The 26,130-nt window shown below is 38.2% G+C and overlaps 1 long non-coding RNA gene across 15 annotated transcripts in view; it reads right to left on the bottom strand.

Annotated features, from left to right (window-relative positions):
• The window catches only part of LOC106505633, a 397,602-nt gene that overhangs the window by 214,482 nt on the left and 156,990 nt on the right, over positions 1 to 26,130 (bottom strand). For all 15 annotated transcript variants that reach the window (XR_002337984.1, XR_002337981.1, XR_002337983.1 and 12 more), the window contains exon 3: positions 21,378 to 21,483. This is a non-coding gene — a long non-coding RNA (uncharacterized LOC106505633). The remainder of the gene's footprint in view (positions 1 to 21,377; positions 21,484 to 26,130) is intronic.

Here is a 26,130-nt window from a genome sequence, read left to right as displayed (position 1 = left end):
TGTGCTTTCCTTTACCAGAGGGGGGACAACTGAGGCTTATTCATAAAGGAATGAATAAATGGTCAAAGAATCACTCCAGAGAGTCAGAAGCTAATCCTCTTTGTTGAGTGGGGAATGCTTTTCCTGATTTTGTATTTGTTTATGAATGCCACAACATGTATTCCCAAAACACCATCCCTGGAGAGAGCCGACCTATAATTCTGGCAGAATTATATCACCCAAACACCACAATTGGGTATAAATTTTAGACAGAAAGGAGATAGCAGAAAAGCAATCCTTAGAACACACCTGTGAGACCCTTTGAATAGTGCTTTGTGAATGAATTGCCCTTTATCTCTCCCCTCGGTGATGCTATCACAGCTTAACTGGCACTAACACAGCTGTTCACAGCTGCACACAAGATGCGGGCAACAGCACATTGTCAACCATTTGTCCTCATGGGATGCAGCTTAATTTCTTTCTTTTGAGGATGGAGTCTGATAGCGTTCTAGCAAGAATCTAATCAGCAGATCTAAAAGACATTCCGAGGTCAGATCTAAGGCATGAGATGAGTTTCCATGTATGATTCTTCTCCTGGCTATCTCCCCCTGCCCCTGGCAACATATCCAGTTAGAATTAATCTTGAGGGGGAGTTTGTTTTTAATGACCTTAAGCAGGAAGTGAACCGAGGTGGAACAAATGTTCTCATTATCTGAGGGCGAATCAGAGCCACACTCCACTTCTCAGCAGGGTCAGCTGATGCCAGGATGCTGTTCCCAAGCCAACTCAGTGCAATGTGATGAAACCAATTTCTTGAGCACCTACTGCATGCCAAGCAAGTGTGTGGGGCTGCAAAGGGCCATCACAGGTTTTCATTTCACTTTAGAATGTAAGTCTCATGTCTTGCTCCTGAAAGCCTTTATCATGCCTGGCACAGTCAAGATGTTCAATAGATATCAAATACATGAATAAGTAATGCATTCAGTAAAGCAATCTCCCAAGCTAACCCAGATAGATTGGTAGAAGCTGCCCAGAGGGCTATGCTGAGAAAGATTCCAAGGCTATACCCTTGCTCAGTGGGAAATGTGACCTGATTGATTAGCAATGTCTGTCAAGGGCAGGAGAGAGGTGAAATCAAGTGTGCCATATATTTATATTCTGGGGCTAAATATAAGTGATACAGCTATTCATCCCTTCCCCTTCATCCTCCCTCTTTTTTTCTCATAAACCTTTCCCTTCAATCTCTGGAACAAGCTGAGTGGCTATCAGGGTCTAATCAGGAGTATAAATCTTCTGCACTCATGATCTGCCTCTCTTCTGAATCCATCTTCCTCCTCTCAGGAGAGAGGAGATAATAGATTCTGGTTCGAGTGAATCAAAGAGATCACAGAAAGAAATTCTATCTCACTACCATGGTGGCTCTTCCCAGTTGGTACAAAATGAAAGACCAGGCAAAATGCAAAGTTCAAAAAACTGAGGGGTATCAAGTTTACATTTTCTTGATTCAATTTGTATGTACAAGGTTCACCTAATCCTTAGTGGGTGAAAATATAGCTGATTAGTATGCCGGATTCATATCATTTTTCTGCTTCTTGTGTGAAAAACCATATGTGCCTTTTCTCTTCTTAACGCCATACTTAAAAAATTGTCCAGTGTATCTAGTTAAATAGAAAAACTTTGAAACATAAAAGTTTATGTCTCATACTCAATCACTAGGCTACTTGGTACAGTTTACTCTATCAAACCCAGAGGAGTAAGTTTGACATTACCTGTTAGGAGAAGATGTTGCAGAACAACATCTATTTTAAATGTTATCTTTCAGTTCATAAGGGATCTGGAGGATTATCTGCCCTCCCAATAATTTGGCAGAAAAGGTCCACTAAAAACCAACCAATAGTTACTAAAGCTATGCAGATTTCTAAGATCTTTGGGCAAACAGTTCCAAAGAACTGGCAATGAAGCACAGCCCACTCTTTCCCTTATGCACTCTATTTGCTTTGTATATGCGAAAATAAGTTTGTACTGCATAATACATGGGCAAAAGAATTCATATGGATACAAGTAAAATACATGCAGATATTAAAAAATAAAGGCAAGGTCTGTAAAATGCTATCTTTCTTTGAGATGAGAAGGAAATGAACTAAAATATTCAAAGGTGGATGTCTTTGTGTGGAATTGCAGTAATTTTATTCTTCTTTAAATCTAAGCTAGAAAAACAAGGGAAAAATACACTAGAAATATGAATTTGAGAGGGAATAAAGAATGAGGTTGATGTCCAAATTGTCATATAATATTTGATTTGATAAGATTTCATTTTCCCCCTTTTTTTGAAAATCTTCCTTAAAGAAGTACACAGAGATAGAAGGAAAATCAGTTTCAAATATATCTAAATTCAAAAGCTTATGTTTTCTGGGGATTTTTTACTCTACTAGAACAGAGATGATAATGGGAAACATAAACAGGAGTAAATTGAATTTGGTTTTCTGAATATATATTTTTGAAAACTTTACAACTAAATATATAACAAATATATAATCAATTATCTAATACAATAATACATGTATAATTCATTAGACATAGTACTAGCCATTGGAAAATGTATGTCAATTCATTCTAAGTTGCTAATATTTTCGAAAGGCAATAAGGACCTGCTGCATATCACAGGGAATTATATTCTGTGATCATCTTTATGGGAAGAGAAATTGAAAAAGAACGGATGTGTATATATGTATAAATGAATCACTTTGTTGTACAGCAGAAATTATCACAACACTGTGAATCAACTATACTTCAATTAAACTTTTAAAAAATAAAGTTGCCAATATTTTCACTTAGATTTTTAAAAAATCACTATATAAACATTCTTGCTAGTAGCCCAAACCAGTGGAAATATGGAATGCCTTAGCTACAAACTAGAAATAATGAAAAAAGGAACCCAGAGAAATAGGGCAGACTGGAAGGAAACTGAATTTACACAAAGCATCAATCTCATCTAATTTATGCCCCCCTGGAGATTACTTTTTCAATTAGAGAATGACTTCAATACCAAAGTCATGAGAATAAATTCATAAATTGTACTTCCACCACCTTTTTTTTTTTCTTGAGAGTTCTAAAGAAATGCACCAAGAAAATAAGAGTCTCTAACAAGTGAGGAAATGCTGGACAGACCAATTATTATGAAAAGAAAATAATTTTGGTACCAAAACTTGTAAAGGGAATTTGACAGACCTCAGCAGCCAGTGGTTAAAGGGGGGAAAAAACACCTAGTTGATGCAAAAGCAATGCCAATCTATTTAGAGTGGGGCCCCAAATATCTGGTTTCAGGGTTACCACAGTGGGTGATTAAATACAACTGATATGGGAGAACAGTATACTAGAGTCTGGTTTGGGGTCCTTTTTGAGATTTTCCTACTCCATGAAAAAAGGTAGGCAGATCTCTGTTTCCACTTGTTTCAAAGGACTTGGATCATAGGGCAGAAAGCAGAATTCACCTTAAGGGAACCCTTTCTGCTTGGCTTTTGTTTTCAAAAGTCTGCTTTTTTTTAATTTAAGTACAGTTGATTTACAATGTTATATTAGTTTCTGATGTACAGAGACGTGGTTCTAATAAATATTTTTTCATATTCTTTTCCATTATGGTTTCTCACAGGATATTGAATATAGTTTCCTGTGGTATTCAGTAGGATCTTGTTGTTTATCTATTCTATATATAAACAATTTGCCTCTGCTAACCCAAAACTCCCAATCCTTCCCTCCCACACCTTCCCCCTTGGCAACCACAAGTCTGTTCTCTATGTCTGTGAGTCTCCTTTTGTTTTGTATATAAGTTCATTTGTGTCATAGTTTAGATTCCACATGTAAGTGATATCATACAGTGGTTATCTTTCTCTTTCTGACTGACTTTGCTTCGTATGACAATCTCTAGGGCCATCCACATAGCTGCACATGGCATTATTTCATTCTTCTTTACAGCTGTATAATATTCCATTGTATATATGTACCACATCTACTTTATCCATTCATCTGTTGGTGGGCATTTAGCTTGTTTCCATGTCTTGGCTATTGTAAATAGTGCCTCTATGAACATAGGGGTGCAAATATCTTTTATAATCTGAATATATGCCCAGGAGTAGGATTTCTGGATCATACAGCCATTCTATTTTTAGGTTTTTGAGGAACATCCATACTGTTCTCCATAGTGGCTGCATCGGTTGACATTCCTACTAACAGTGTAAGAGAGTTAAAAGTCTGCTTATTGATTAGGCCAATGGTATTTTGGATCTCCATTTCCTGCCATTAAACCTAATCCCCACAGACATTGGAAATACTTCTAATCTGAATGAACAGTAGTTCAGAGTAAAATTTAACTTGATTTTAGAGAAATTGTGTTATATTATTTCTGCACAGCAGAGTTTTGGACATAATGCTCCTGCTCTACTGAATTGGGAAGAAGATACAATTATCCTAGAGATGTTTTCAATGCTTTTAAAATTTTGGTGTGCATTTGAATCATCTGAAGAGTTTGTTAAAATAAAGACTGCTGGACCCTACCCAGAATTCAATGCTTCAAGTCTGGGGTAGGACTGACAACCGCATCTCTAACAGGTTCCCAGGAGATACTGATTTTGCTGGTCCAGGATCACACTTAACGAGGGTGAGGGCCACTATTCGAGACAAATTCTGAAACTAGCTAAGGTAAAGGACAAGTTTTACTTTCTTTTATCAACTATAAAATGGCCTAGACAGATGCTTTTTGTAAAATACAATACAAATCATGTACTAGAAAAATAAAATAATCAAAAGGCATAAAAATAGGAGCCTCAGATGAAAAACTGTTATTTGGATTCAACATATGTGGAGACATAAAATTACATGGCAAATTGCTATAAAAGTTTCCAAATGCTTACTCTCAATGTTTGTACTTACCTAGTGGGCTGGTAACTGGAAGTTCATAGATGAGCCTAGTCCATTGCCACTATCAAGTTCCCTGTGGTTAAGTAGCATGGGACTAGAGCACTGTGGATGATAGCTATCTGAGAAATTTCTGAACAGTCTCCACGGACTCCAAGCCTAGGCCAGAATCTCCTCTGCTGCCTGAAAAGGTTAATGGTCTTTTTTTCTTGGCCACGTGATGGTTCAGTAGTACAGAGAACTTCCTAGCATTGTTCCAAGCGGAAAATTATTGAGGAGTTTCTACTGACAATCTCTTTTAAGTTGACAGCAAATAATTCATTGCCATCAGATCTTCCTTTTCTACTCTGGAATCTGTCCCCTCACCCTTTGAAAAATACTATTTATCAATACCTGGCCACCTATTTTGAACACTTGCTATGTGCCAGGAACAATGATAAATTGTGCACAATTAACGTGTGTGTTTTACATGCCTTTTGTCATTTAAATTCTCAACAACCCCACAAAGCATACAGTCATTACCCCCATTTTCAGTGGAGAAAAATGAAACAATGAGGCCCAGGGAAGTGAAACAACTGCCCTGAGATCATACAGTGGGAAGCGGGCACTTAAGCCAGGTCCAAGCTTTTAACCACTAGGCTTTACTCCTTGTCTCACCCAAATCTTTTCCTGCAGAAATACAGCCCACATCAAGATATGAGCTTTATAAAAAGCATTCTAGAGGAGTTCCTGTTATGGCTCAGTGGTAACTAATGAACCCAACTAATATCCATGGGAACGCAGGTTTGATCCCTGGCTCTGCTTAGCAGGGTAAGGATCCAACATCACCATGAGCTGCAGTGTAGGTCACAAATGAGGCTCAGATCTGGCATTGCAGTGGCTGTGGCATAGGCCAGCAGATGCAGCTCTGATTCAATGCCTAGCCTGGGAACTTCCATATGCCACAGGTACGGTCCAAAAAAAAAAAAAAAGAGAGGCATCCTAGAGGCCCCAGGACACCCAGGTTTAAGTCCAGACTCTGCCTCTAAGTAGCTGAGGGCCTAGGAGAAGTCATTTTCCCTTCTGAATTGTCATCATAATTTTTTTCAACAACTAATGTTTCTTCAGGGGTTATAAGGCATTCTATGAAAAAATGTGTTTGTGATCAAATACCTTTAGGAAAGTGATTAAAATACCACCTTCTTTGAGAGTCACATTCCTGGCAACTTAAAGACTCTGAAAGGTCTTATGGTGAAATGGTTTTTACTTTATTCAACCTAGCATTTATAAAAGTCTTTGAATAGAGAATCCCATTTTGATATCTTTTTTTTTTTTTTTTTTTCTTTTTAGGGCCACACCCACGGCATATGGAGTATGGAGGTTCCTAGCCTAGGAGTCTAATCAGAGCTACAGCTACCGGCCTACGCCACAACCACAGTAATGGCTCACGGCAATGCTGGATCCTTAACCCACTGAGCAAGACCAGAGATCGAACCCGCAACTTCATGGTTGCTAGTCAGATTTGTTTCCACTGCGCCACGATGGGAACTCCGATACAACAGATATCTTAATAATAGTGGCTATTCATGGAACACAGTTCTGGAAACAATACCCTAAACTTTTCCTGTCCCAAAGTTCTGTGAGTCTATGACTGGTATAGAAATAGAAACAGATATAGAATAGTATAGAAGTAGAAATTGTTTAAAATATATATTGAATGGACAGAAATAGAAAAAAGTCAATAATAATAACAGAACCAATAAGACCTAAACCTAATGATAATAAGCGCTACATCATTAGCTATGTGCTGAATGGATTAGAAACCCAGACACTATTCTGTATGCTTCATCTACATTAATTCATTTAATTCTTATAACAACCCTACTATAATAATTATAAACATTGTTATCCCCATTTTACATCTGAGGAGACTAAGGCTCTGAAAAGAGCAATTATATGTCTGTCGAACTAAACTATTTCTTTAGAAACTCAGATTTTTCAGCTTGCCCTAAGGAGAGTATCAAGAAAGAAATAGAAGCAAGCACCCCTCCCCCACCCCCGCCTGCTTTTTTTTTTTTTTTTGCCTTGTGTGCTTCATTTGCATATCAAAAGCCCTCTAATGTGAATATAATCTGCACTGTTTAATGTTTCTGACTTTCTTTTACTCTCCCTTGGTTGAGCATGGTTCACAGTCATTACCCTCTTGATCAAGTTACAGACAAAAGCAGCCTTCAAATTAGGCCTATTAAGATTTGTTTTTAATGAGGAGATAATTCCTCTAACAACACAAGCCAGATTTGGCCGAGGTATGATTACACAATCAGGCCATCTTGCAGAAAGAAACAGAAAGCAGATTTTTGCCTCTTCCTCGAATACTTTCAGCAGGCCTTGATTTACTTGATGCCACTTAAAAGCATAGAGCACATACAATATTAGGAACTTGTGAGTAATGAAGTAATCTCTTAGCCCGTGCTCTGCTAGGACAGAGGGAGAGTTTCTATTTCAAGGATTTGAACTTCTTAGAAGGCAAATGTCCAGATCCATAGTTAGCACTGGAAATCACAGGAGGGAAGATAAATGCTTTCTTTTTACAAGTCTGAGCTCTCCTGCTCTGTTGAATTCACTCGCCAGCCCTCCTTGTCTTTCAGGAATTAATACCCTGTAAGACTTAGGTAAAACGGTTTGATAATGAATCCCAGCATTCAAGGATCTTTCTGCATCCTTTTTATTTTTATTAAAGTAATCTGCTGTGCCTTTACTTTCTAAAATGTGCTTCCAACAAAATTATGTCTATATATGTTTATCTCCTTTGCACACTCATTTTTGTAAATCTTGGGTTAAGAAGTCTTTATCTTATTTCATTCCATACCTCAACCAATCATTTCTTTATATTTCAAATCTACGTGATATACCCATCCATCTGAAACTCTTTTACAATAATATGTAATCAGGGGGATGAATTTTGGCCATCGTAGATTCAGTATTCCCCAATATTTGTCCACAGCCTCTTTCATTTCTCATCATAGCTCTACCATGAAGATGTGGTAAGTGTCCTTGAGGATTTAAAGTTGTTGAGCAACTTTAAATTGTTAAAGCTGTTTGCCCCAAATTGAACTTAGCATGAAAGTCAAGGAATAGCTCTCAACAACAGGCAGGGGATATCAAAGAATATTTTAGCAAGAACAATAATTACTAATATTACACATGCCTCTACATGTGGAACTCACCCCAGTCAAATGATTTATTTGTTCTGTATTAACAAGGTAGAAACCAGCTGTAACATTTGGGGGCTGCATGAATGACTCTTGAGAAATGAAAGGGCCCAAACGAGGAGGCCAAGTCTAACTTGATCTTGAACATCATCACCCCTCCCCCATTCTAACCTGACACCTGCACATGTTCTCAGACTCACACCTATGACTCAGCATGGTCACTTGCACAAAGCAAGTCTTCAATTAATGTGGTTTCCTTTCCATCCTGAAAACACCCCTGCTTCTTTCTCGATTACAGACCTTTTCATACACTGTTTTGGATTTCTAAAATGCTCTTGACCCAAACATTTAGATGGGTCCTTTCTTCCGTTCTCTTCTTTCTTAGCTCAAATAAATCACCTGAGAAGCTTTCTCTGAGCACACTTTCTAAAGCAACTCTATCCAAACTCTGTTTTTCTCTGTCTCTTCTCCTTGTTTATCTTCAAACTTAACTCCTATTTGATTTATTGTTTTATTATTTTTGAACCTGTACTCCTTATCACTGTGTATGATCTTGGAGAGGAGACAAAAGTGTTCATTTTGTCCACTGCTATATTGCCTACCCTGAGAGAGGATGATAAAATTGACATTTTATGTTTTGTTTGCTCAGAAAAATGTATTTTATTTCTCATTTCTCATTGTTCATTTTGATTTTCATTTCCTAATATAAATTTCCCCCACTAGAGGCAAAAGTTGAGTTTTATGTATCCCTGTTCCATCCTGTAATAAATTCCTTCATCCTTCTTTCCTTGTACATTTCAAATGTGATTTTACCTAGTACTTCTCAAGGAGTGTTATAGGTAAAGATGCTGGAGAATTCTCTCCTCTGAGACTTCACTTAATATTTCTCCCAGATGAACTTACTGCCTCACAAAAGGACCCTTTGTCTTTCAAACTTAACCGGCTCTTTGTCTAGGCTGGTATCCAGCAGCACAGGAGTAAAATGTCAATGGTTTCTATTTAATCAATGTTTTATTCTTGGCTTGTGTTTCAATAGGGGTGATGAAACAGCAATTTGAATGCTGCCGATATATTTTTTGACCCTTTTAAATTCCTGGTCTGTGTTATGTGAATCTCAAAAATTAATATTTTCAATCTGTACAAATCCCTTGGAGAAATGTGCCATTCTTTTGCTAAAAGACATAACAGCTGGACTGACACCACACCAAAACCAAGACTAATCCTTGCCTAAGAGGTCATTTTATGACATTCAGCTTTCCCCCTTTCATCATAATTCCCAAACTTTATATTGCTTGTATGTAGAGCAGTGCTTCCCAGAGTTCATTGTGTAGGATACCAATCTATAGTGATATTTTGCTTCCCACCCCCAAATAGTGTCGACAGTTTGAGAAACCAGGTATTAGCATATCAATAGTTTTGAGGCCTGTTAGAAAATCAAGGGTTTTTAGTTTGGGTTTAACTGTGAGCTGTTTCTCACTGTATTTGATCATAGCGATGATTCACAAATTGTGGGTTTCCAGACCACCTGGGAATTTGTGAGAAGTGCAAAATCTGGGGCCTCACCTGAGATCTACGAGCTCCAAAATCCTAGGGCAGAGGGGAGGTTCAGCAATCTGTGAGTTTTTAAGCCCTTCAAGTGAACTTGACATACGCTTGGTTGAGAACCACAGGACCACAGAGGTCTTGTGTTGGGAACCTCTGACATCCTAAGGGAATGTATTCAGGTCACTTTGGAAACAATTCAGTAGTTTTGGAGTATGGGCCAAGATTCTGCATTTCTCACAAGTTCCCAGGTGACACTGATACTGCTGGTCTGTGGAGTGTATTTTGAGTAGCAAGGCTACAAGTCACTCCAAAAGAACTAGAGTGGGCATGGCTGACATGCATGGGGAAGAGTATTTGAATAGGTTCTTAACAGTGGAAATTATGGCCAAAATGTCTCCTGTTGCCTGACCAGCCCTCCTCCAGTCATCCATGGACTTTTGTTAGAAGACAGAATGGCGATAGCAACATGTTGCTCCTAACCAGGCCACCTACTACACCAGGTGTTCGAAGACAGACACATGGCAAAGGAAGCAGGATCAGATCCTTGAGCATGGGAATTTTTCCTACACTTATAAGTGAAAAATTAATAACTATGTTTTCCTGGATAGCTTACCTAACCACCATGAGACTTAATTTCCTTGCTAATCATTTGGAAATGTTAATACTATCTTTATTAGCAGTGGTGAAGAAAGTGAGGTAGGACATTCTTATAAAATCTAAGCAGATTAATCTAAGAATTATGTGGCACATAGTAAGCACTTAATAAATGATGATGATGATGATATGGTGGCCCCACATAAAACAGAAGCATCTTGAAGTCAGCTTCATAATTCAGTGCAATAACATGTGGAAGCAAAAGTCAGATCATCATATTTTCCCTTCATGAGTGGGGAATGCAAGCTTTATATATATTCACTTTGATTCTCTTCTCATAGCTCCAAGTGTTTAAACCACCATCCTAGACATCCACCATCATTAACTCTGGAGTTTGTGAGTAAAGAATTGCTACTGACCCTGATTTTCTTCTTTCTAGTATGACTGGGGTTTAAGTAGTCTTGTATAAGAACCTTCCCACATCTCAGAACATTCCACATTCCAAGGAGGATTTAGCATTTCCCTGATCTCCTGGACTTTTGTTGTGTGGATCTAGGCAAGGGTAAGGCAGCCACATGTAAGAGGTTACCTGGATCTTGACCAGAAAGGTGGAGAACCACTTGGGAAGGACTGAGTCACTGAACACTAAAGCATGGGTTGGGAGAGGAGACAGGAAAGTCAGCACACTTGGAGTTGAGTTTGAGAGAGGAAAAGAGAGGTTGTGAAAGAGCACCTATTGTGATGAGCAAAATGGAATAGATGGTTGAAGAGGGTCTTAAGGACATTTCAGAGGTCATGAACTTCATTTCTGGTCCCTATATCTCTTAGGGAGGTTTTGGTAAAGAGCTAACTTTATTTTCATTGATTTTTGAAATCATGTTAAATTGGTGATTTTGCTGACTCTGACACCAAATTGAGAATGACCTTGGGTTATTTGGTATTATTTAAGTAACATGTATATCCATATTTGATAAATGTAAGTATTTGTTACATTTATAGTCAAAAGGAATAATACCTCTCTGTGTCTCTCACCTCTATTTCTCCCCCTCTCCTTCTGCTCGTGCCTCTCTCTTAATAAGGATCCTGTGTGGCTGTGGCTGTGGCTGTGGTGTAGGCTGCCGAGTACAGATCTGATTATACCCCTAGCCTGGGAACCTCTATATGCCACAGGTGTGGCCCTAAAAAGACAAAAAGACAATAAATAAATAAATAAATAAATAAATAAATAAATAAATAAAAATAAGCGATCTCCTTAAACCCCTTTGTCTGGGTGAGACAAAACACCCTGATTTGCCTCAGTTAGTGATTGTCAGCTGGGGATACTTTTACCCCCTAGAGGACATTTGACAAGATCAGAAGACAATTTTGGTTGTCACAATTGAGAGAGTGCTATTGGAATCTACTGAGTAGAGGCCAGAGATGTTGCTAAACATCCTACAATCACAGGTTAGCCCCGCCATAACAAAGAATTTGTCTAGTATAAATGTTACTAGTGCTGAGGTTAAGATACCCTTATTTAAATTATTAGAAACTTTCCTCTCTCAATGCCAACTTCCAGTATGTGATTTGGATAATTCCTCCAATTATTATTTATACATTTCCAATAATCCTAATTCTAAGGGAAAACCATTCTCTCTACCACATTAGAAAATTATTCTTTGGAAACTTCCATCTTTTTATCCATCACAGTAAATACCCCTAATAAACTGCCAATTTTCTCTGGAGAGGCCTACTATAATAATATATTCAATTAGCCAATAGATACAATGTCCAATTCTACAACATCAATTACTTTTGAGATTTTCTTTTCAGTAACAAAATGTATGGTGACTTTCATCTGACTTGGGTGGCTAATGTTTTCCATGAAACCTTCACCTTGGAAGAGCTATTGCCAAGCATTTGAAGAGGCAGTGAGGCCAAATGGAAAGAGCCTTATCACGTCCTCCTGAGCTCAGTCCTAGGTCCAGTTCTGCTACCAGCCACCTCATGTCCTTGGGCAATTTACATTGCTTCCCTAAAGCTTGATTGCCTCTTCTGCAAAATTAGTAGGAATTGTATTCAGTTTTCTCTAAGGTCTCTTCTGGTTCACTTTAAACTCTGTGATTCTTTTTCTCTCTGAGAAATGATGCCTTTTACTTGACCTTTGAAGGGGAATGAAATGAAGTTCAGGTCAGCCTCAAGCTCAAGGAAGTGTTTGTGTTATTTCTAAAAAAATAAGGAAAATAAGGAGGAGAGCAGGGCAAGTTGCCACTGTGAAAGCAAATATATCTAAATGGAAATTTAACATTTTTCTCTGCTAAGACAAATCTGGATCCAAACAGAATTTGAAAAATAGTAAAAAGTCAATTCCCACAGAAAACAATGAATCAAAACTAACATCTGTTAGACTTTTTTTTTTTAAGTCAGGCCAACATCATATGAAATCACGGCCGGTTTTGCTCACTCCTCTTAGTCTCCCCCTTCCAAAAATAAGTAAAATAAAATTAAAAAAAAAAAACCATAAAAACAATTTGCATTGACTTCATTGTAACAGAATGTAAACCAAAACACATCTTTGAAGTTCTCAGCACAGATGGCAGGTCCCAGCTCTCCCATGGTAGACGCTAAGCAAAAAAGTGACTGAGCCACAGGAAGTCAAAGCGACCACAAATATCTAACACCACAGAAATGGCTCAGAACTGCCACTGACGAACATGAAATACATTAAACTGATGCATCTCTCTGTAGCAGTTCATTTCTGAGTATTCTGAAGGAAATCCTTTTCATTTGAACTTGTCAGTAGATGCTGACATTATCAGCAATACGACACACTCTCCAGAGCCCCATGTTTTAGAAGAGATGGATTTGTGTGGCTTTGTTGATGTCTCACCTGGTTACCATGGTGACTTGTTGCAGGCTTTGGTAAGAAAACTTCCTGAAGTCTGGAGTCATGTTGAACAAACTGTTTTGACCTCGACAAGTAGTTAGAAATTTTATACCATTACCAGTATAAATGTGTGTCATGTGTGTATGCATGCACACACACACACACACACACACATTTCCTTAAAGTATCAAACTTTCTCTATCTCTTCCATGTTTAGGCCATAAACCAATTCCTTCCACCTAGATCACTGTTCCTACCCCACCCCCTCATCATGTTACTTGTCTAAATAATGCTTACTCCTTGCTCTGGCCTCCCTCCCCTGGGACTAATGTCTTTGGTCCCTTTACAACAATATCACAAGCTATATTAAGCATATACAGAAAAGGTGAGAGAACCATGAAAGAACTGAATCCTGAATGGTTTGATTTATCCTAGAACATCACTGAATTTTTAAGCAAAAGGGCACCATAAAAATGATGAAGAGCAGAGGTTGCCAGCTCATGTTCCTTATATATCAAGGAAGTCCATGATCTGTGTCTAAGTACTGGGGCTCAATATTACAGAAAACCCAGGGAACATTGTCCACTTATTTGTGATTAAGAAGGAAGAAGCAAAATCAACTTATTTAGTATGACTGATTATAAAAAATGAGATCATTGATTATTACTCCAATTAATGCTACTTCCTTTTTTAAAAAGCTCTCAAATCATGTGAGAGTTAATTTTTTAAAGTTATTGGTGATTTAGAACAATTTTTGAGAGTCACTGATTGAGTCCAACCCCTTAAATTTTGCAAATCTGGATACAAAGTTCCAGAGAGGGTCAGTGACTTCAGAGCCTCTCTGGCACACTCAGGATGACTGGTGATAGTCTAAGACACAGAATTTCTCTTCCAAAGGAATAGATCATTTATCTTATCAGTATGCTAAGAAGATAACGCATGATCTGGAATCTCTATTGACAGTCTAGTATAACACTCCAGCAAACATAAGTTAAGGTCTATTGTATTCAAAACTGTACAAGACTCATCAGAAACCACAAACAGGAGTTCCACGCAATCCTTAACTCTAAAACCTTAGATTTACTAGCACTCGCCTTTATTCTCTTGTTTAATCCACACCACCCTTCTAGTGGGCTAAATGCCACATTATTCTCATTTTGTAGATAAGAAAGTCCTAGTTCTGATAACCTACAAACCGTGATTTGGAATCTGATGTCTTTGTTACTGCCATACAGTGCACAGGTATTTTGAGAATTCAGAGAAAGAAAAGATTAATTCAGCTGAGAGATTTGTGTAAAGCTTCTTGGAGAATCTGGAAATCTTTTTTGTTGTTGAAGTATAGTTGATTTACAGTGTTTCAGGTGTATAGCAAAGTGATTCAGTTATATGTGTGTATGTATGTGTGTATTTTCTTTTTCAGATTCTTTTCCATTCTAAGTTATTACAAGATATTGAGTAGAGTTCCGTGTGCCATATAGTAAATCCTTCTCATTTATCTTTTTTATATATTGTAGTTTGTTAATCTCAAACTCCTTATTTATCCCTTCTCCTCTCCCTTCCCTTTCAGTAACTTTAAGTTTGTTTCCTGTGTCTGAAAGTCTGTTTCTGTTTTGTAAATAAGTTTATTTGCATCATTTTAAAGGAGAATCTGGAATTTTAAGCTGTGTTAGATTTCAACAAAAAAAGGATTCAACAAAAGACTGTCCAAGGCAGAGGAAACTAAAGGGCATGCAAGAGAAGAAAATTGAAAAGAAAATTCTAGACTCCATACTTGGAGGATGTTCAGGCTATAGAGGGCCATGAGTGCCATTCTAGAAAGTTGCTGATTCCCAAGTGGTGTTCCACAGAGCGCAGGTTCTGTAGGCTGTTAACAGGGCTTAAACACAGTGTTGGATGACCAAAGGGGTCTGGGAAATACTGGATTAAAAAGGTTTGACCGTTTCTTTACTGTAGAACTGCCTAGAGTTTTAAATAGGCTAGTGTGCATTATGAACATCCAAGAAGGGAAAAAAAATTCACAGATTTTCCTAGGTTTATTTGACCATGGAATATTCATTTTATCAATTTTTTTCCTTTCTTAAAAAGTAGCTGACAGATTCCTTTGAGAAACAGTGCTATTTGTGATGGGAAATATGAACTACAGAACCAAATCTTAGGGAAAATGACCTAATAGCAGGAAAGGCTTCTTAAGAGGGAAATGAGGAGTTCCCATTGTGGCTCAGTGGATTAAGAACCTGACATAGTATCCATGAAGATGTGGGTTCAATCCCTGGCCTCACTCAGTGTGTTAAGGATCCGGCATTGCCACAAGCTGTAGCATAGGTCACAGATGTGGCTTGGATCCAGTGTTGCTGTGGCTGTGGCCTCAGCTGCAGCTGTGATTCGATCCCTAGCCAGGGAACTTCTATACGCCACAGGTGTGGCCATAAACAGAAAAAAAAAAAAAAAAAAAAAAAAAAAGGAAGGAAATGAGATAGAGATTAGACCAGATAGGGTCTTTGCAAGGGGTCATGAATACCTGAAGGTGAGGGTGAGTTCAGGGACTGGGAATAAATAAAAATTCACAAATCAAAGAATATGAGAATATGCTAAAAAAAATGGAAACAGTTAAGGAATATTAGATGCAGAACAGATTTTAGATGGCTTTAAGGAATTATGGTTAATTTTATATGTTCTAATAGCTGTGTGGTTATTGCTTTTAAAAAACTTTTGTATGTTAAATATGTACTGAAATATTTATAGGTGAAATTATTTATTTGACAAGAACGCAGCTTTAAAAAAGGATTAGATGAAACGAGAATGGCAAGATGTTTATAAGTTTGATGAGTTATAGTTTTTCATGGCTTTTGTGAATGTTTGCATATTTCCATAATAAAAAGTTAAAAATAAAAGCAGTGTGAGAGAAATCGGGAAGGAATTTTCTTCACCGTTTAGGTTGGGTTCTCTGGGAAATTGGCTCAGAGGTGGGGATTTGCATGCAGGGCTCTGGAGAGTAAATCCTGTGGGAGAAGGCAGGAAGTAGAACACAGCCCAAGGAGATGCTGAAATATAATGTGCTCACAAGGAAGGTCTCAGTAGCTCCCAGCTGGGAGCTTCCCAGTTTATGCACCTCTCCTGGTCCTCCCATTCCCAAACACATATTGACCTGTCATTGGATTGTAAGCTGTCTCTGAAGGACAGGCCTGACCTAGGATGAGACACTATATGACTGACAGTTCCCTGAGAGGGACTCCAATAAGCTTTCAGTAGTTGAGGTAACGAGAGCCTCAATCCTCGTGCAGGGAAATCTGGGCAGCTTACTCTGGCACCCATCACACTCTCCATTTCTTCATCCTTAAACCTTTACAATGATGACATTGTTCTCCCACGTCGTAGGCAGTTGATGACTGTCTATGGCTGTTATAAGAGAGCGGTGTATTTGCATGAAGAGAGCATGTGTTGACATGAAATAAATCTATTGCTTTAAATCCATCTTGCAAGTGGTTCTCATTGAAATAGCAGGAAACTAATGTCCTTTTAAAACTTTATTAAAATCATCTGGATGTACTCAACCTAATAAAAGCAGAGGACACGGCTGCTGGATTTCCTGTAGCCTTAGATAGAGAGCGAAAAGAGGCTTAAGTGATAGCCTAACATTTGAAATTGTGTAGAAAGATAAGTTATTGGCCTAAGAAAACATACCCCTTACGAAGTAGATTCACAGCTAGCACCACTGCTCCATTTCTGATGGCAGGACTTTTTGAGTGTCTCTGGCATTCTGTCCCATTTGATCTCTTCTTCATTCTCTGTGTGTTTATATACATCAGTGGTGTTTTGCTGGGGCCACTACCTTTTCTTGTTCAGGCATTTCACCTCTCCACTCAAGAAAGGTCAGTTCTGAAGTGAACCTTCACAAAGAACTGTATCACCCTGAGCTTCAAAATCATTTTGATTTTCGCTGCCAAAGAGACAAGTTGACCCTTCATTATAACCAAATTCTACTTAATCTAGCTATTTTCATAATGAATTACAAATGGGAGCACTGGGCAGGATGGGGCAGCCGTGTTTAGTGAGGTCACTCAGGTGGCCAGGCCTCTTTCTGGGGCACTGGGGCACTGTGATCTTTCACTAACTTTAGGCAAAAAAAAAAAGTAATTTGCACCCTGTTGTTGAGTTACTTTAGAAAAAATGCCACCAGTGTTCATTAAGGATATAAATGCCTGCACATTTACATAAACACATAGCCCCCCACCCCCATCCAAATCCAACATGCAACCCCATTACATTTGATTCCAGGGCTCTAAAATGCAAAGGAAAGCACTGAACACCAAGAAGTAAAACTATTCTTCAACAGAGAACTAGGAGGAAGTCTTGAATAGCATTACTCCAGCCAATATACACAGGCTGAACATTACTTTTTGAACTGATGGCCATGTGCCTTAAAGATGAATATTTGGCCTGTGAAAACTTAATGTCCCAGATCTCTTGCAACCACTGTTTCTTTGTGAAATGGCGTATGCACAATGTCTCTTAAAAATGCAACCTTTTGGTGAATAGATTGCTTCTCCTCTTTTGGCTTGTGCTCCTAGCTGGAAGTTCCCCTAAAGAAGCATTAAACAAATGAGCAAATCATTATAAAAGAGCCTGAAACCAGAGTCACAGGAACCTGAAGATGGATAGAGCCAGTGAGCAAGACCAATTTTCATCCTTTTGTGAAACAAATAAAATGTCTCTTTTCTTCTTTTCTTTTCTTGATCTTTTAAAAATGTAAAGGCTCTTTGCTTTTCTTCTTGGTGAACAGATCGACGATGTTTAAACAAAGAAGGCCCAAGGAAGAAGTGCCAAGCTAAGGAGGACGGAGCTGGCTTGGCAGCTCTGTGAATTATCAGGTAAATGTTATGTCTGGGATAGAGACTAAGATAACCAAGCCTCATGGGGCGTTGGATCAATTTAATTTTGATGAATGACCAGTTTGGGAAATATTATTTACATTACTCCCCAAGTCAGGTCTGTTTCTGTTCCATTCATGTTTGAACAACCCACATTGTCTGCTGTGGGAATAATGTCTCAAGTAATCCCCACGAGACAGCTTTCCCCACTCTTAATTCACAATTAGAAGGATAATTAGCAATGAGGGTTCTTGACTTGAAATAAAAATGAAAAAACGAGTAAACAGCTCAATAATCTGGATTTGTAGCACTTCTTGGACCAAAAGACTTCAGTATCCCCAGCAGTCTACAAAGGTGGTGGTGTTGCTTTGTAAATTTTGTTTTTGCTTTAAAAAAAAAAAAATGATGTTCTTAAATATTACAGGATTAAAAAAAAAAAGTTTTTCAAGGATAGGCCTTTCCCTTGAACACACTATTTTGATTCATCTGCATTTTCTTTCACTTTTTATCCATATATATACACATTCCTTGATTCTCTCATTCACTCTACAAGTGTTTATTAAGCACTTCATATGTGTTAGTTAGTGGTTTAGGCCAGAGATCAACAAAGACTCTCTGTAATGAGCCACATAGTAAAAGATTTAGGTTTTGAGCGTTGTGTAGTCTTTGTCACAACTACTCAGGTCAGTCTTGTAGGGCAAAAGCAGCCCCAGATAATATGTAAACAAATAGGTCTGGTGGTGTTTCAATAAAACTTTATTTACAAAACAGGCAGTAGGTCAGATTTGGCCAGCTGGCTACAGCTTGCCAAACTCTGCCATAAGACCATGGAGTCTGAGACAAACAAAATAAGTCTCACTGAACATACACTGAGGCAGTAAAATCATAAAATGGCAAATAAATAATTTCAGAGAGTAACTAAAACAATGAAGGAAATGATCCCATATTTTACTTCATCCTTCTTCTGTGTTGTATATTAAGCTAAACCTAATTGTTGAGCATACGAATGAAGGGAACAAATAAATCAAGGTGTTCATCTGATAATAAACCTTTTCTAAATTCTTTGTTTCCGCTTTGGAGAGAAGCCTAGCGATTTTAGTTAAGAAAAAAGTACAGGTAAGGAAGGTGAATGTGAAATGTGTTTGTCTTGGGCTGAGAAAACTTTTATTAGCTTTAGGCACCCTGCATTTTCTGGGTGGTCCTGAAAATCAAGATCCAGAAGCCTAGACTGTTCTGAAGAAAGGGAGCAGACAAATGGAAACCTCATACTTCCTGCTCGGGGTCTGTGTTTTGCCACCAGGCACCAGCCCCTCATGATTTAGTCTGTTAGGAACAAGATAGCTCTGAGAAAGATGCAAATCCATCAAGCACTAAGTGTAATTAACACAGTAGATGCAAAGCAAAGCACATGACCCTATATTATGCAAAAAAATATACTGAAGAATATGATAAATTCCCTTATTTCCAGGTGGATACAGGGACTTGCAGGGACAGAAAATATTCCAGGGCAACTGTATCATGTGATAGGACACATGGGAGGGTGACCGTTACTCCCCTCATGTTTAGCATGGAGGAGGAGCTTTACGTCCCACACCCTTTTCAGGAATATTTTCTCCTCCTTGGCGCTTCCCCTTGGGAAGAACAGTAACTACTCTGGTAGATGGGATTGAGAAGCATGGGGTACAGCATTTTCTGTATTCTTTTTTTAAGATACTAGTGATGACAAACATATATTAGGGTTTCTATGTGCCAGATACCAACATTTTCATTTATTTCATCTTCACAACAGTCCTAGGAGGTCGTCCTTTACCATCCCCACCTTTTCAATAAGGAGACTGAGTCATAGAAACTCTGCAAGACTTGCCTGGCTGCTTGGCTGAAGAATGGTACAGCCAGGCTTATTCACACAATCTAACTCCAGGATCTGTGCTCTCAATTTCTCTGCTCTGTGGTTCCCCTGAGGAGTGGGAGTGTTCTGTTTACTTCTTCCATGATCTAAACATACCTGAGTGGGGGCAGGGTCTCGGCCTTGCTCAACCCTCTTAGTCCTTGGTGGAGGCACAAGAGTAATTTTGATGTATACACAGTTATACAGGTTTCCTTGGGTTGGGTGTACCAATTGCTAAAGTTAGCAGAGGTGGGCATAAAAGCCAATCACATTCTTTAATCAGCAATAACAATAAGAAAGCATTTTCATCTCTCTTGGTTTGAGTCCTGCATCTCTTTTCTCAAGAGATACCCAACTTCGAGGGAAAAGAATATGCATCATTCACATCCTAAACCCCCAACCTAATATAAACTCGAAAAATAGCAGTAGTAAAAAGTAGCCAGCAACACCAGCAGGCATTGTGCTAAGTGTTTTATATGTGTATTATTTCTTTGCATCTTCACCACAATCTCAAATGAGTAGGTACTACATGTTATGGAAGAAAAAAAGGGACTGAATTTTAGGTTGTCAGTAGGCTTCTGAGGAGTAAAAGGGTAATGACTATTTTATTGGTTATATGACATATTAATAAGAAAAATCCAGTGCTTGATTGCAGTGGTCTCTGATGTTAACATCAAATAATTCTGCTCTTCATAGAGTCACTCATGATAATTAATTAATAATATTAATTTAATACTGTCTGAGAGCAGTCACTGGTCAAAATAACTGAGTGGTACTAGCCAACAAATAGCAGAATGAGGTTAGGTAAAGACATTTCATTTGAAAACCTCTTTAATGTGTTCACTTCTTCCCCACTTTCTTGGTTTTGCCCTCGACAAGCCAGCATCATCTCTCACCTGGGCTACTCAGAGAGTCCCCATATTATCAACCACATATATTCTTGTCCATGTCAAATGTCTTCTCCATAATGTACAAACCTGACCTTGCTACAGGTTATTCTCTTGCATAGGAATCTAGTGTTTCAGTCTTTCTTAGAATGAAGACCAAAGTTCTCAGCATACCCTTCAGAACTCTGTAAGGCTTGGCCCCTGTCTCTCCAGTCCCATCTACTTCATCTCCCATTTTTGCCCTCTAGCTACAGTGGTCTCGTTCAGTTCTGTCGCTATCCCATACTCCTTCCTACCCAGTTTGTTGTTATTCTCTCTTCCTGATACATCCTTCCCTAACCCGGTTTTCATATCCATAAACAAACTTTCAGGTTTCAACATAAACGTTGCTTCCTCTGAATTTCTTCTCCAGCAGCCCCAGGTAGTAGATTCTCCTCTTAAAGATCGTTACATGCTCCTGTCCCTACACTTCCATGATTTATCTGTTTATAGTCAATTTTTTTTTTTTTTTTTTAGATTTTCTCTCTCTGTCTCTTTTTTTTTTTGTCTGACTTCATCTGAAACAAATCTTCCTTGGGACAAGATCCAAGTCTGACTTGCTCACCACTCTATTCTTAGTGCCAAGCACAGTGCCTGGCATGTACTCACCCAGTATATGTTGTTGAATCAGTGCCACTGAATACAGTTATGCAGTCTGTGTCCCATCCAGCTCTAAGGACACCATCCACATAGCCAATGATATCATTGGTGCTCCCTGGAAATGTAGAACAGAGCAACTGTATATTGAATGAAAGAATACATAAATAAATAAGTCAATGGATGAGTAAATGAAACCATTTCTACAGAATTGCCTTATTAAAGAAAACTATATTGGTGTCCAGTATATCCTAAAAACTGAAAAATCCCGTGTGGTTATATATGCCTTGCATATATGTCACACTGAAGCAGTTATTTTGGCATTTTATGTGTTCCAAATGAGACCTCTTTTGTCCTTATAGGAATTCTAAAAGTACTTTTTCATAATCTTGTACTTGGTTCACAACCCTCCAGGTACCAATATAAAGTCCCACTTTGGTTTTTTAATTATACAGGGACCTCATTTTTGACTTGCAGGTGAAAAAGAGCTAAAGCTGGATTCCATTGGTGAGTCAAAGTACATTTTTAATATAGTATTTTTATTCAGTGGGGCCCCTGAGTGATATCTGCAATGCATTATAATATGCTGGTAAGATATATAGAATCATCAGGGAAGAAAAGAGTGACATCCAAAAGAAGGTTATAGATCACTATGCTGAGAGTTAGATTACCTGACACAGGGGACTTCTGATAATGAAGTATCTATTGGAAATAATAAATCTTAGCCATGACATCCATCTCCAAACCTTGACACACATCTACATTCTGTTTATGACTCCAGGCTCCCCTACAGTGGACACTGAGCCCTGATCATTAGTGATACCATTTATTAATAAAACTTAAAAGGGCAGCATCTTAAAAAAAAAAAAAAAAAGGAGAATTTGGGTTAGGTGAATCATGATTTCTTAGGACCAAGAATTGCTACATCACCCCCAATACTGCCACCATGTCACCCTGTAATTCACATCCTTGCATTCCCAAAAGAGCCTCCAAGCTCCTTGTGTCTTGAGTTTGGTTTTGTATTTAACTTACACACACCTGCCTTGCACATTCAGGGTTTGTAGGTCTTGGTATTCATGTAATGACCAAATGAAATTATTAAACCAAATGGTTTCATTCAACCACACTTAAAATTCCACATGGCCTCAAAAGCATCACCACGTTGATTTTTCACACTAAATATAGAGCATCAACCTGGGCAAGTTTCTCACCTGGATTTCATCCATGAGTTGGTAGATGCCTTGATGCACCACTCAGACACCCTGCCAGGAATGAAGGACCTAACTTCCCAACTGCTGGACATGTAGCCAGAAGGCAACCCTGGGTGGGTAGGCCCCCACTGGAAAAAGACTGCTGAGGAGAGCTGCCTCACCCTTCCAGGGGCGGCCTAGACCAATAGCTGATCAACACCAAGGTGTAAAGACTCTTGCCATCTCAGGCCAATGTAGCAGGGCCACCCCAGCTCCAGAGCTTTCCTTGGGCTCAGGTGAGGCCTTTCCTGATAATATATCCCAATTTCTCTCTCTACCCCATCTTGTTTCTATCCTCCTCCAGCTCACAGGTGTTCATCCCAAGAGCACTTGCTAATAAAATTTCCCAATGTTAATATTTTTCCCAGAGTTAGCTTCTCACAGAGCACAACCTATAACCCTTGCCTCTATGTTTCAAAGAATTAAACACAAAGGAATCAATTCAAGGGCTTTTTCTCCCCCATTAGAACAATCTTATAACAAATGACATTATTATTTGAGAAAGAGACTGGATCTTGGTAGCAGCTGCAGCAGAAAGCCAGATTCACACTATTCATGTAATACAACAGAAACACTCATAGCTTGGAGTAACCTCCATTCATTGCATGTTGTCCTTCATTGCATGGGAATGCTGCTTCCAAAACATTAGGAATTTAGGAAATTATGATGAGGGAACAAACACAGACTTAATTAGGAGCAGTGTCAGAGTTCTTGCATTTTTTAATTGACCTCCAGGAAACTACTTTTTTTTAATGCCAAGTTGTTGCTTATATCTGATTCTCCAAAATGTACAGTAACAAGACAACTCTTGAAGAAATCTCCAAGTCTAGAAGATTTTTTAAAAATGTCAAACATTTTCCCTATTGACTATCATAACAAATGTAATTCTTGATGATACTCTAGTATAATTATATTTAATAGTATATGATTATTATTGATAAGGCTCTGGTATAGGGGTCAGTGAAATACAGATTGGGGTAGAAACCCAGCACACATGGGCAGAATTTGGCCACATCCATTCATTGAGAGACTGTGTCTGGCTGCTTTCGTTCTACAATGGCAGAGTTAAATAGCTGGGGCAGAAACTGCATGCCCGTGAAGTCTAATATATTTATAATTTGGCCCTTCATGAAAAGACTGCTGACCTCTGCTCTTGAGTAGTAACATTTAGTGCTCAGTACACCATTAAATGAAATAATAAAATTTTGTTTAAGAAGAGTAACACTCTGTGGATATACACACACACACTCAAAGTTAGCTCTGATCACTGAAATTAGAGGTAAATTTTTGGATTTTCTTCTTTTTCTTTTTTTTTACTTTCCACAAGAAATATGCATTGTTTTTCAGTAAGAAAAGTAATAGATGCTATTCACTGTGTAATCTGTAATTTTTCCTTCAAAACCATTTAGAATTTTATTAGCTGGCTGTCTTTATAGTTATTTATCTGAAGTCCAATTAGAAAGCAGCTCTGAATGTGTGCCTCCTGAAGGATTTGTTTCATACTACTACTCCATGTCTAAGGAAAACATGTAAACAATGCAGCGTAGAGAAGCTTGTCCAGCTACTGGATTAAGCATCCAGTTGGCCATCAGAAGTTAAAAAAAAAAAAAAGAAAGAAAGAAAGAAAGAAAACCACACTAACAACACTGAGTTATTTTGTGACAGCTGGTCCCATTTGGTAAGCTTATACACATTGTACTAAGAAATATGGTTTATTCAACTTCTGGCTTATAATGGTTTTTAAATTCTTCCATTAATTTTCTTCTTGAATTTTTCAAGAAGAAAATACCAAAAAAAGACTTCCCTTTTCCAAAACCAGTCCATTTCTGGATAATAAAAATAACATAGTGGTCATTATAGTAATATAGCTAATCATTTTTGAGTGATTCTTAATAAACACCAAGCCTCCAAGCCTCAAGTTCAGGGCTATTTGCCATCATCCTCTTGACAAACAAATGAGAAATTCTCTCACAGCCTATTTTCAGATGAGGAAACTGATCCTCAGCCAGGTTGAGTAGGTTGCCAAAGGCTCACCAACCTAACACATGGATTAGCCAAAAGTCCAGAGGTCAGGTCACTTCTCTCTAACTCCAAAATTCTGATCCTCTTCATTAAACTGTGTAGTCTCCTGACCATCAGCATTAACCACAACATGGAATAACCCCAGAACCCATCTCTATGGAAAAACATGTTTGGCACTCAATGAATATCTGCAGAATGACCAAAAGACGGTGTCTTTAGTTCATTAAATAAGGACTAGCATAAAGAAGTGGGATTTGTAGCAATAGAAATATCGGGAGGGGTTTCTATTGTAATTCAGCAGGTTAAGAACCTAACATTGTGTCCATGAGGATGTGGGTTTGATCCCTGACTGCGTTCAGTGGGTGAAGGATCCAGTGCTGCTGCAATCTGCAGTGTATGCCACAGGTGCAGCTTGGATCTGATGTTGCTGTGGCTGTGATGTAGGCCGGCAGCTGCAGCTCCAGTTTGACCCCTAGCCTGGGAATTTCCATAGGCTGCAGGTTCAGCCCTAAAAATACAAAAAAGAAGAAGTATTGGGAAGTCACGCTTTTCATGTATCAAATTATTTTGTGACAGTATTTTTAGAGCTGATATAAAGCACTAGCAGACTATTTCTGTGTAATACTAAAACACTTATTTGAAACAATTTCAGGAAACTAGTTTGTATAAACATGTTATATGTCCAAATGATTTCTTTATTCAAATAAATATTAAATTTTGTCATGTTTGCTTAACCTGGAATTACATATCATTGTCACATAGAAAAATATTGGAATATGATTTATATTTCCATTTTCTTCTACTCTCATAGGCAGTTTTAGAGTTTTGTATCTTTGGTCACTGGAAATCTGGGGCTTTTTAAGTTTTTTTACTGTCTGGATTGAAGCCAGTGTTACTATATTTCTGGCTTAGCAACTGTGGGTCTTTGTAGATGCTGAAAAACATATATATTCATAATGCAGCCTTTTCTATTACTGAATCAAAACAAAATGGGTCTTGGTGATTTTGAAATTATTATTACTTAGTCACACAAAAAGAGAAATCAGTTATTGCCAAATCTATTTTATAAATAAAATTATGCATTTTGGTTCCTTCCATTATGTAGTAATAAAAAAAAATAAAATCTGGAATATTTGGTACTAATATTTAAAAGTTGACGGTATCCCCTCATAGTTGTGGCAGTTTGTATTTCCATTTAAAATACATTAAGAAGTGGATTAAAACAGAATACAGTATTTTTAAACCCTTAAAAATGCCAAACTCGATAAAATGCCATCAAAGTAGATACTTTTTCATTATCTCCATTTGGCAGAAGAGAAACCTAAGGCTCAGAGGAATCAGGAAACTTACTCCAGGTCACACAGACATAAAAGAGCAAAGATGGGATGGGAATTCAACTGTATTAGACTCAAGGGCAGTTTCTGGACCTCAGCACTATCCAATTTTTTTTGGGGGGGGGGCACACCTGTGGCATATGGAGGTTTCTAGGCAAG

This window comes from Sus scrofa, chromosome 13, assembly GCF_000003025.6.
Source record: "Sus scrofa isolate TJ Tabasco breed Duroc chromosome 13, Sscrofa11.1, whole genome shotgun sequence".
In the NCBI taxonomy this organism is placed as follows: Eukaryota; Metazoa; Chordata; class Mammalia; order Artiodactyla; family Suidae; genus Sus; species Sus scrofa.
This window is presented reverse-complemented; position numbering and strand designations above follow the sequence as displayed.